This window comes from Dipodomys merriami, unplaced genomic scaffold (assembly GCF_024711535.1).
Source record: "Dipodomys merriami isolate MVZ:Mamm:240054 unplaced genomic scaffold, mDipMer1.0.p SCAF_14, whole genome shotgun sequence".
NCBI lineage: Eukaryota > Metazoa > Chordata > Mammalia > Rodentia > Heteromyidae > Dipodomys > Dipodomys merriami.
In genome coordinates this window covers 37562718-37576071 of record NW_027202715.1, presented here as the reverse complement: position 1 = coordinate 37576071, position 13354 = coordinate 37562718, and positions in this window count along the sequence as shown.

Below are 13354 nucleotides of genomic sequence, written 5' to 3'. Positions count from 1 at the left end.
ACTTGATATATAAAAACATTACTCCAAAAATGGTTTTTCTTTCACGCATTTTAAAAAATTATTACATAATTGTAAAATAATGTTCAGAGGATTACAATTACATAAATCAGACAATGAATATATTTCTTGATTCTCAGATTAGTGACAAGTTGGGAAGTTATGGATTTGAATGTATTCTGTATGTTCTATGAAACATGTATTGAACTTGTTTTTTTGTTCTATACAAATATTTGGGATGTGTTGTCACTCCTGGGACTCTTCAACATGATAGTAGACTTGTTGATTTTTATTTCTAACTAAATAAAATAACTAGCATCAGTCATACATCTTGAAAAGCCAAATATATATTGAGTACTGAATAAAAGTTTCAAGTGTTTGATCATTATATAACAGAAAAATGGAAAACTATGATCATTAATATTTTTCTTTTTCTTATGAGGTAAGGAATTAGGAGTACAAGAGAACTCTCAATGCCATGTGGCTCGTAGGCAGAAGAACTAAGGTTTCAGGGAGATTATCTCATGGCCATGCAATCCACCATAGCTTCCTGAAGAACAGTCCTGGAATTTTCTTCATGCTATTGCAGAGTTGAAACATGTTCAGTATAATGGAGGGGAAAGTCTTCATCATGTGATTTAGTGGTGAGGTGTGAGGAATGATGGCTTTTCTACCTTTCATTTACAACTAGAAAAGCTGTTTTGCTGATTTGGGTCTCTTTTTAAGGAAATGAAAGTAAAACAAGATACAATGATGGCATAAATGTACATGCCAATATGAAAGCCTCTTGTACAAGTCATTGATGCCAATAAAAATACACAGTAAAGAAGGGACAGTATAGAGAGCAATAGTTACTTAGTTATGTAGACATAATAGGTCATCATGGGTCATATTTGTTCTACACTGACTACAGCAGATAGTTTTAAACTTTAATTTTGGTGGTACTGGGGTTCGAACTCAGGCCTTGAACTTAATAGTGCAAGGTGATTTAACCCTTGAAACACAACTCCTTCCTTGCTTTAGTTATTTATTTTAAAACAGAGTCTTACATTTATTTTTACTAAAAGTATCCAGGATTTTAATCTTCCTACCTATCCCTACACCAAATCTAAAACTAGGGTCATACACCACCATGCCTGGACTTTTTGTTGAAGCAGGGTTTTGCTATTTGCTCCAGTTGGCTTCAAATTGCAGTCCTCTGAATCTTTGCCTCCTAAGTGGCAATTGTCTCCCAAATTGGAGTTAAGATGGTATAGTTTGCCTCTTATCTTTCTTTGTATGGAAAATTAAGACTTGTTAAACTCCAGTTGCCTACCACTTTATCAGCCCAGTATGTGGGCATTCTAAAATCTCATGTGGCCATCAAAACCATTTTCATTCTCCCACTTTTCTTTACCTATGGGAAAATTGTTCCATTTTAGGGCTTAGAAACTTGAGTCTTAGATATTGAGGACATTGGTGAAAGACACAAACACCAGTTGGTAGAGCTGAGGCTGAACACACACATTTCCTACATCTTCTAATGGAAGACATTCAGTTCAACTGTGTTTGCAAATAATTTGGTAACTGTGTACTATGGCTCAATACTTGATTTTGTTCTTAATGACATTCCAATAAACACACATTTAGTTAATAATTAATAGAGAGGTCAGAAAAGTCCATATTTATAACCTTTAAAATTTGAGTGACCCCAGATCCTGGTAAGCACATTATGTAGAATGAAGATGCTGCTGCTTGACCCACATAATTCTAAATGAAAAAAGAATCACACCACCTTATTTTGCATAAAATAAACCTAGTAGTTTTGGTGCATCTTTTTGTACCTTGAGAAATAGATGTCCCTTCTGTGTTCGGTCTTCTTTTGGCTGAAATGAGGATCCTACATGAACTTTTCCTCTTACAATGATAGAAACAATCTTTGAGACCAAGTATTCTGAATTTTTTTAAGTTTTGTTCCCTAAAGAATGAGCACATGGCAACAAGGTAAAGAATGCAACCAAATGACTTGGTAGATTTTCTAAGAATCACTTTCCTCTATTTATGAAAATCTTGTCTTGGCTTTATTCATTTATCAGTTTTCTACTCTTCCATTGGTTATCACAAAAACTTGATTATTATATGTGCATCAAAAAACTGGAAGATAAGACAACTCTACTCAGCCCTCTGAATTTCTTCTCCCTCAATACTCACTGTGCCAGCCAAGGGCTTAGCACTTGGGCTCCACAGTAACTTTAAGGCTTCCTGGCCAAGGCATCCTTCACTGCTTGAGCCTCTGAAACTTCACTGTGAGTTCCATCAGTTCCATCTCTCTGGCAACCACCAACTCTTCTGTTCATATTTCACTCAAACACTGTTGCAAGCTATCCCAAGATTCCCTGAGCTAAGACTATTTGTTTTCAAGCCTGCAACAAACTCAGTCTCAGCAGATTGTCCTTTATTATAACCCTTGATAGAAGACAAGCAATGACACACCTTTCTGTAGAGAGATCAGCTTTACACCTCAAAGTAGTTACTACTTCCCCAAATCCCCACCCTGGGTTTAAGGTTTGTGGAAGAGGCATGTTTAGTGTACAGCTAGAATTGTCAATTTTGCCAGTACCATTTGACTTACCTTGTAATTGCATCTTTAGACCTCTAACCCTCCTGTTGGAAGTATTAACAATGGCCAGAACTATTTTCTAATTGTTTCTATTATGTTTGTATCTCTGGCTTTTTTTCTGTCTTGTCACTGAATATGTAAATTCATCTCTCTTGTCTTCAATTCTTGATGTTCTCTCTTTCACTTGATCCTGCCTATTGGTAGGGCTTTCAACCAAGTATTTTCTCTTATTTGATTTATTGTGCTCTTAATTTTTGACAATCAATTACAAAGTTACGCCTCTTGAGTCATTAATTTTAATTAATTAATTTATATTTTGCTGGTCCTAGGGACTGGACTCTGGGCCTGGGCACTGTCCCCGAGCTTCTTTTCCTCAAAGCAAGCACTCTACCAGTTGAGCCACTGCACCATTTGCTCGTGTCACACTTTAGATCTTAAATTGTCTTCTTTATGTTATCCAGCTGTTTATTTTATTCTCTTTGGCCTCATTAATTTATTCATGGCCCCTTTGATTTTACTGGCAATAGTTGTAATCATTTTTTATTATCTTCTTATAGTTTCAGAAAGGAGTTTTCATGTAACCCATCTATTTATGTGTGTGATGCATTTGATCAGTTACCCCTTCCTCATTCTCTCTCACCCATCTGTCCAATTCCCATGATTCTCCTCCAGTTTCCTGGTTCTACTGTCAGTTAGTAACAGGGCAGCATTCACTTGCCATTCCTCTCTCCTACCATTAAATCCCTGGCTCATGCAAGACATGTTTCAGCTTCCTAGCATTCACATCATTGAACTGTCTGTTAAATGTTCAAAAGAGTTACACCATGGAAACCATCATTTATTCAGTTTGATTGTGTCTATATGTGTATATTCCTATGAGAACTTTAATATATGTTTATATTTTAAGTGTACCTTGTAGCTTCCATATATAAGAGAAAGCATGCACTCTTTGTCTCTCTCAGGCTGATTTAACTCACTCAATATGAATTCTTTTCCAGGCCCATCCACTTCTTTTTAAATGATGTAATATTATTCTTCCTGTTAGATTAATAATACACACACATATATATGTATGTGTGTGTATCATGTTAACTTGGTAGGGGTTCCAAAATGTGCATTGTCTATTGTCAGCTGATTCTCTTGCTGTTTTTTCCTCTGAGTTAGAGGAGTCCATGCATGGAATGTGCTCAAGCTTCAGTGCTCACTGCATGTCCCTTGGATCTTTTACTTCTACAGTCTGTGGATCTACTTTGCCTGCAGTATGGCCTCACTCATTACTATTGATCAGATCAAAACTACTTTTCCACAGCATTCACTATCATAGCAGTTTTGTCAAGAATTAGGTGTGAGTATATAGAGTGTATATAGAGTGTATTTATATGAAAATAGTGAGCAATGTCACCCATTATCATGTTATCTCTTCTTTTTTCTTTTTTTCTTTTTCTTTTTGTGTGTATGCCAGTCCAGGGGCTTGAACCATATACTCTTAACCCAATTAGCTACCAAAAAGCCAGAAGTGGAGCTATGCCTCAAGTGGTAGAGCACTAGCCTTGAGTTTAAAAAATCTCAGGGACAGCACCCAGACCCTGGGTTCAAGCCCTTGGACCAGTACATAAAAAAGCATACAGATAAAAACCCATAATGTCTAATACACAGTAGATCTTGGTTATGATAATAGAGTGTCTATTTTCTAAAGATAGAAGAAATGACTGAGAATGGTTTACCACAAAGAAATTATAAATATTTAAGGCTACAAATATATTTAATCTGATATAAACTTCATTAGTATATAGATACTTCAAAACATCTCAAAATATTGCATAAGTTTAAATAACTTTTTAATATATCAGTTGAAATTAACTTAACTATTAAAAATCATTATATTTTGCCAGATGCTGTAATCCTAGCTACTCAGGAGGCTGATGTCTGAGCATCATGGTTTGAGGCCATCCCAAGCAAGAAGGTCTGTGAGACTCCTATCTCTAATAAGCTACTCAAACAAGCGCTATTCCTCAACTGGTTGAGTGCTTGCCTTCAACCAAAAAGACCAAAAGACAGTGCCCAGGCCCAGAGTTCAAGCACTAGTACTGGCAAAAAAAATCATATCTGATATTTTTATAATCTTGAAAGTTTTTCTGCCATATAGTTTAGTGGCAAAATAGCATGTTGTGTAAAGTTCATGCACTATGATTTTTTAATGAATTATGTAAAGAATTATATTTATAAAGCCATATCTATAAAAATATGTATATTATATGGATCGATGTCTGTGTTCTCATGTGTGTGCAGATGCATATATCCACATAGACACTAGTGTTAACTGAAAATTGTCTGACAAAGTTGTTTCCTTTAGGATAGAGGAGGAATTGTAGTGAGAATTTACTTTGCATTTAGTATTTTAAGATTTAAGGCAAGGACAAGAATTGCTGTCATCTTTTAGATGTACACTTTAGGTTCTTGCCATCACCATTTAGATTGAATGTAAAACAATATGTGGAAGGTAGAAAAATAATAGAAAAGGAGATTCTTTCTAGGATTTTGGTCTTGTTGGGGAGAAAAAAGAAGACTCAAAACGTGAAGAATAACAACCAGAAATATGGAAGCATAAATTCACATATGACTCTATGTTGGCTAAATAATATTTCAAGTTTTCCTACTTATTCACAGTAATGTCAAAACAGAGCCATAAATTCTTTTTTTTCTAATCCAATCTAATCCTTTTTATTTTTTATTATTTTTTTCAGTTTTTTTATTGTGATTAAGTGGTTACATAATTTCCCAAATTTCACAGTATTGTGGGATAGTGATGCTCAGTTAAAGTCACAAACACATTCTAACTTTCTTGGAGCAAATTGTCTATCACGGTCTATAACATTTATGAGTTTATGAGCTTTGCGATACAATTATTTCTTCCACATTGGGTGGTATGTACATTTCTTTTGTTTTGCATGGCATCAGCTGTTCCCTCTTTTCCACTTGTTCCCTCCTTCCCATCGCTGCCATTAAGTTGCTTAGTTCATTTTGGTCAATGTCCAGTGCAGCTGATGGGTCCCACTGTTATATGTTTTTCCCTGATTCCCTCTAGTTCTGTGTCATCTTCCTGGTTCCCCTCTGGTGTACACACATATACCATACATGTGATCAGCAGCATGGGGTTATTTAGTAGTGATTTGACCAGATGATTGGAAGTCCTTTGTTTCTTAAGTCCTGTTAATTTTGTCCTATCACCTAACATTTTGGATTTAACATCCACTTATCAGGGAGACCATTACCATTTGTCTCTTTGCTCTTGGCTTACCTAGCTCAACATGATTTCTTCGAGCTCCATCCATTTCCCTGAAAATGCCATTATTTTGTCATTTCTAATGGCTGCATAATATTCCATTGTGTATAGGTACCACAATTTTTGGATCTATTCATCTGTGGTGGGACATCTGGGTTGTTTCCATATACTGGCTATTGTGAACAGTGCTGCAATAAACATGAAGGTGCATGTGTCCTTGTATACTGGTTCCTGTTGTTCAGGATAGATGCCTAGAAGTGGTATGACTGGGTCATAAGTGAAAACAGTAAGTATTGGCAAAGAAAAAATAATGATAAATTTTTGATAGTTGTGTGGTTTTAAAAAAGTAAGTCATAAGAATTCTATTAAGAGATAGCCAAGAAATGAAAATGTTATATACCACCAATGTTTCCCAGAACACTTTGGGGAGTATTGAGGAATTACTGGGACATGTGGATGAAACTGAGCATACCAATTATTTTAACAGAATGGAAGCAGAGGTCCTCAGATATACCCATCATCGATTATTAGACCTTAATCCCCTATTGTGTACACACTTAATCCAGAAATTTATTACTCAATTCAAAACTTCTTAGATTTAAATTCCTTAATAGCAGTATTACCTTTTTATACCTATATAATATTTTAAGCATTTTTATTTTTTACTTTTTCATGTCTTCTTTCTATACCTCCCCTCCTCTCATCCTATCCCCATTCTTCCTTGAATATTATATTTAAACTTGCATAACTTTTAAGTGTTTCACTTTTTAATTTTAAATGTTTGTTTGGAATCCATAGGGTTGAATGTTTCTTTCCTCCTTGTTCATTGGGCAAGTATTCTCTGGTGTAATGAAGACAAGGGAGAAGCTACATTGTGCTAAGGAGAGTGGAATGGTCCTTAACTCTTCAGAGATTGTATTCCACCTCTATAGTTATGATTTCTGATTTGAAATGAAAGCAAATAAAATTTGGGACAGAAGACCAACACACATTTTATTTCATTTTTTATTTGAATTTTCTTTTTTTTCATTTTCTTTTATTTAATTTTTTATTGTGAAAACACTGTACAAGGGGTTACAATTACATGGGCAAGATAATGAGTACATTTCTTATCAAGCATTGTAGCTTCCTCCTTTGTTTCCCCTTACCATCCCTTCCCACCTCCCCACACCCCCCACCCATTTTCCCCCCACCCCTGACCAAAGTTGTAAAGTTCGTTTTTCAACATAACGACTTGTACATCTCATTGTTACAATGGGTCCACCTGTATCCCTAGTTAAACGATTTGTTTTTTCCCTTCCCTTCCACAAATTATACCAACATCAAATACAGTGAAAGAAGGGGTTATACCATGGGAGAGGTACGTACAAAGCAACAAAGAAATCATCTTATAAATATGTTAGAAACAATCGCATAAAAGAAAAAACATTTGAATACTTACATTGGGGTTCATTTCATTTTTTGACATAACGACTTGTACATCTCATTGTTGTAATGGTCCACCTGTAACCCAATTTAAACAATTTGTTTTTCCCTTCCCCTCCACAACTTATATCAACATCAAATACAGTGAAAGCAGGGCTTATACCATGGGAGAGGTACGTACAAAGCAAAAAAGAAATCATCTTATAAATATGTTGGAAACAATCACAAGAAAGAAAAAAATATTTGAATACTTATCTTGGGGTTCATTTCACCTAACATCAACTTGTCTGACAGTTTCTGTTTCTCTCAGACATATACTAGTTATTGCAAATAAGGGAAACCATGGGACCTATGTTTCTTTGGGCCTGGCTTACTTCACTTAATATAATTTTTCCAAATCTTCCCATTTCCTAACAAGTGGGGCAATGTCATTCTTTCTGATGGAGGCATAGAATTCCATTGTGTATATAAACCACATTTTCTTGATCCATTCATCTACTGACGGGCATCTGGGTTGCTTCCATATCTTAGCTATGGTAAATAATGCTGCAATAAATATAGTTGTGCTGGTAGCTTTAGTGTAGTCTTGTTTGTGATCATTTCGGTAAATGCCCAAAAGTGGGATTGCTGGGTCATAGGGGAGCTCTATGTGGAGTCTTTTGAGGAACCTCCATACTACTTTCCAAAGTGGTTGAACAAGTTTACCCTCCCACCAACATACAGTAAGGTTCCCTTCTGTCCACATCCCCTCCATCATCTATTGTTATTAGAGTTCTTGATTATAGCCATTCTAACTGGGGTGAGGTGGTATCTCAATGTTGTTTGGATTTGCATTTCTTTTATGGCTAGAGAGGTTGAGCATTTCTTCATGTGCCTATTGGCCATCCTTCTTTCCTCTTCAGAAAAGTTCTCTTTAAGTTTTTAGCCCACTTATTTATTGGGCAGTTGTTTCTTTGAGGATTTGTTGTTAAGGGATTTAATTTTTTGAGTTCCAGGTATATTTTAGATATGAAACCCTTGTCCATTGTATGGCTAGTGAAGATCTTCTCCCAATCCGTGGGCTTTCTATTGATCTTGCTAGCTATGTCCTTTGTCAAGCAGAAGCTCTGCAATTTCATGCAATCCTATTTGTCCAACCTTTCTTTGATTTGTTGTGTTTCTGGGTCCCTATTCAGAAATTTTCGGCCTGTGCCAAACAGACCTAGGGTTTCTCCTATTCCATCCTGTAATGTTTTCAGAGTGTCTGCTTTGACTCCGAGGTATTTGGACCATTTAGAGTTGATTCTGGTGCAGGGTGATATATAAGAATCTAGCTTCAGTTTTCTACAAGTGATTAATCAGTTTTGCCAGCACCATTTATACTGAAGAGGCTGTCTTCCATTCTATTTTTTTAGCTCCCTTATCTAAGATTAGATGGCTATAGGTCTGTGGGTTCATTTCTGGGTTTTCAATTCTATTCCATTGGTCCTGAGGTCTGTTCTTGTGCCATTACCAAGATGTTTTAATTACTATGGCTTTGTAGTAGAGTTTGAAATTTGGTATTGAAATTCCTCCAGCACTGTTCTTTCTGTTAAGGATCGTTTTTGCTATTCAAGGTCTTTTATTGTTCCATATGAATTTTTAGATTGCCTCTTCTATTTCCTTGAAGAATGAGGTTGGAATATTGAATTTGTAGATAGCCTTGGGAAGTATTGCCATTTTCACGATGTTGATCCTTCCATTCCAGGAGCATGGGTGGTTTTTCCACTTTCTAAGCTCTGTTTTGATTTCTTTTTTCAGGTTTTTAAAGTTTTCATCATAAAGGTCCTTCACTTCTTTAGTTAAGTTAATTCCTAAATATTTTGTTATTTGTAGGGCTATTATGCATGTAGTTGCTTTCCTGATTTCAGCCACGCTTTTCTCATTGTTGGCATACAGAAAAGCCATTGATTTTTGAGGGTTAATTTTATACCCTGCTACTTTGCCAGAGTTTTGAATCAAGAGCTAAAGATTTTGACAGTGAGGGTGCATTGCTTCTACCACACATGGAACTTCAGGTTCTACCCCCACTACAAAGGCAGAGGAGGAGTCCCACAGGGGAGGGGACCTTGAATTAGAGGCCACAGAGTGGGGGCCTTGTGGGAGAGGCTGCAAAAGAGGGGGCACCTCATGGGGGAGGCCACAAAACAGAGGGATCCTCGCTGGGGATGCCACAAATAGGGGGTGCACCTCGCTTCAGAGGCTGCAAAAGAGGGGAGGGCCTCACAGGGGAGGCCGCAAAACGGGGTATACCTCACTGGGAAGGCCCAAATATTGTGATTGGCGGGGGAGGCTGCAGAAGTGGGTGTAGTAGTAAGCTTGGTGGAAGGTTAAGAGTCAGATGAGACCCAACTCTTAACCCACCATGTGGCCAAGTTTGCAAGTTTCTGAAAAAAAGCAAAGAAAACCTACACAAATGAAAACTCTGACAATTTTCAAACCTAGAACGGCTAGCCTTTGAGAGGGAACCTAGAGGGGGATCCTTGGGACCCAGCCTGCATCCCACTCTTCAGGGCACAAGCCAAAAATGTTGTAGAAAAGAGAAAGGGAAAGATAGGGAAAGTTAGACATGATTGGCAGAGAGAGAGAGCAAAGAGAGCCTGAAAGTAAACAGATTTCCAACAATTTACCATTGCAGTGGCAAAAACTGTTTAAAACTGAGAATGACATAAAAATTAGGCACTCTGGCTTTCCAGGGAGCGCAGGAGGCATTTCAAAGGAGTTGCATGGCTTGAGTGTGACTCACAGCACCCATTAAATGTGTAGGAGAGTCAGTCTGGTGAGTGAAGGAGAGCTGACCAGGCAGAAGCAGCATCCTGACTTCCCTTAGAGCCCTCTAAAGAGAAATGGCCAAGCCCCCAAACCAAGCGTCCTCAGCTTCGGAGATGACCGGCCTTTTGACTAAAGACCATAGGAGGTCTCTGGCGGGGCACAACATCTGGATAGAGACTGAGCAACAGAGAACCATAGACAGTAGTTTCACTCACCAGAGTAGAGAAGTAGTGTGGACGTGGATGTGAAGGCCAGCAATGGTATTGGTGAAAAGTCTCACATGGTGTCTCCAGGCAGTTAGGTTCATGGAAAGGGGGTGGTTGGGAAATTCTAACATTTCCAACTCAAAAACCCCATCCGAGTCATGGCACCATAGGTAAGGAATATTAAATAGGTAGGTTTCATTAGGTAACCGATGAAGAGAACACCACGTGAATAATGCTGCAATAAACATAGTTGTGCTGGTAGATTTAGTACAGCCTTGTTTGTCATTGTTTGGGTAAATGCCCTAAAGTGGAATTGCTGGCTCATAGGGGAGCTCTATGTGGAGTCTTTTGAGGAACCTCCATGCTGCTTTCCAAAGTGGTTGAACAAGTATACACTCCCACTAACAATGCAGTAGGGCTCCCTTTTGGCCACCTCCCCTCCAGCATCTGTTGTTATTATAGTTCTTGATTATAACCATTCTAACTGGGGTGAGGTGGTATCTCAATGTTGTTTTGATTTGCATTTCTTTTATGGCCAGAGAAGTTGAGCATTTCTTCATGTGTTTATTGGCCATTCTTATTTCTTTTCAGAGAAGTCTCTCTTTAAGTCAGGCCACTTGTTGATGGTGCAGTTGTTTCTATGAGGATTTGTTTTTGGAGGATTTAATGTTTTGAGTTCTAAGTATATTTTAGATATGAGGCCCTTGTGCTTTGTAAGACTAGTGAAAATCTTCTCCCAATCCTGGGCTTTCTATTAATATTCCTAGCTATGTCCTTTGCCATGCAGAAGCTCTGCAGTTTCATGTAATCCTATTTGTCCAACCTTTCTTTGTTTGTTGTGTTTCTGGGTCTTTATTAAGAAAATTTCGGCCTGTACCAAGGAGCCCTAGAGTTTCTCCTATTCCTTCCCGTAATGTTTTCATGGTATCTGCTTTGACTTAGAAGTCTTTGATCCATTTGGAGTTGATTCTGGTGGAAGGTGATATATATGGATATAGTTTCAATTTTGACAACACCATTTACCGAAGACACAATCTTTCTTCCTTTGTATATTTTTAGCTCCCTTATCAAAGATTAGGTGGCTATAGGTCTGTGGGTTCATTACTGGGTCTTCAGTTCTGGATCTTCCATTCTATTCCATTGGTCCTAAGGTCTGTTCTTGTGCGTGTACCTAGCTGTTCTGATTACTATGGCTTTGTAGTAGTGTTTGAAGTCTGGTATTGATATTCCTCCAGCACTATTCTTTCTGCTAAGGATTGTTTTTGATATTTGGGGTCTTTTATTGTTCCATATGAATTTTTGGATTTCTTCTTTTATTTCATTGAAGAATTGATGTGTATTGAATTGCATTTATGGATAGCCTTTGGCAGTATTGCCATTTTCACGATGTTATTCCTCCCTATCCTGAAGCATAGGAAGTTTTTCCACTTCTGTAGTTCTGCTCTAATTTCCCTTTTCAGGTTTTTAAAGTTTTCATCATAGAGGTCCTTCACTTCTTTAGTTAATTCCTAGGTATTTTATTTTTTGTGGGGCTATTATAAAAGGAGTTGCTTTCCTGATTTCAGCCATGGTCTTCTCATTATTAGCATACAGGAAAGCCATTAATTTTTTGAGAGTTAATTTTATATGCTGCTACTTTGCCAAATTTAGAATCAGCTCGAGTAACTTGGGAATAGAATCCACGGGGAGCTTTAAATACAAGATCAAGTCATCTGCAAAAAGAGAGAGTTTTACTTCATCTTTCCCTATTTGTATCCCCTTTATGTTTGCTTTTTGTCATATTGCTCTAGCTAGGCACCCTATACTAAATTGAAGAGGAGTGGAGACTTTAAAGGAAATGGCTTTAGCTTTTTGCCATTAAGTATAATACTGGCTGTAGGTTTGTCATACACAGCCTTTATTCTCTTGAGAAATGTTCCCTGGATTCATAGCTTTTCCAGAGCTTTCATCATAAAGGGGTGTTGGATCTTGTCAAATGCTTTTTCTACATCTATTGAGATAATCGTGTGGTTCTTATCCCTGATCTTGCTTATTTTATGAATTATATCAATTGGTTTGCATATATTGAACTAGCTTTGCATCCCTGAAATGAATCCTGTTTGATCGTGATGTACTTTTTTTTTATGTTTTTGAAGTTGATTGGCCAAAATTTTGTTGAAAAGTTTTGCACCAATGTTCATCAAAGAAATGGGTCTACAGTTCTCTTTCTTTTATGAGTTCCTGCCTGGTTTTGGGATGAGGGTTATGATGACTTCATAGAAGTTTGGTAGCGAGCTTTCATTTTCAATTTCATTGAAGAGTTAGAGGAGTATTGAGTATTGAGGTCTGGCAGAATTCAGCAGTTAACCTATCTGGTCCTGGGATATTCTTGGATGGGAGGTCTCTTATTGCTATTTCTATTTTGATGCTTAATATGGGTCTGTTAAGTTGGTTTGACTCATCTTGGTTTAGTTTGTGCATATCAATATTTGCTAGAAATTATTCCATTTCACCCAGATTCTCAAACTTATTAGCATAAAGTTTTGAGAAGTATTCCCTTATAATGTTCTAAATCTTGGATGTTTCTATGGTGATGTTCCCATTCTCATCTCTGAGTTTGTTTATTTGGATGTGTTCTCTTCTTTTTCTGATAAGATTTGTGAAGGTTCTGTCAATTTGTTAATTTTTTCGAAGAACCAATACTTTGTTTTGTTGATTCTCTCTATGGTTTTTTTGGACTCTAATTTATTTAATCCTGATTTAATTTTAATTATTTGTTTCCATCTACTGGATTGGGGTTTGGTTTGTTGCTCTTTTTCAAGGAGCTTCAGGTGCATCATTAAATTGATAGTTTGAGATCTCTCTAATTTGTTGATGTTAGAACTCAGAGCTTTCCTCCTAGTAATGCCTTTGCCATGTCCCAGAGGAGCTGGTAATTTTTATGTTCATTTTTGTTAAATATCATACACATTTGAATTGAACCTCTTCCATGACCCATTCCTGGTTCAAAAGTGTGTTGTTCATTCAGCCTCCATGTGTTATAGGATTTTCTTTGGTGGCATTTGGTGTTGAGTT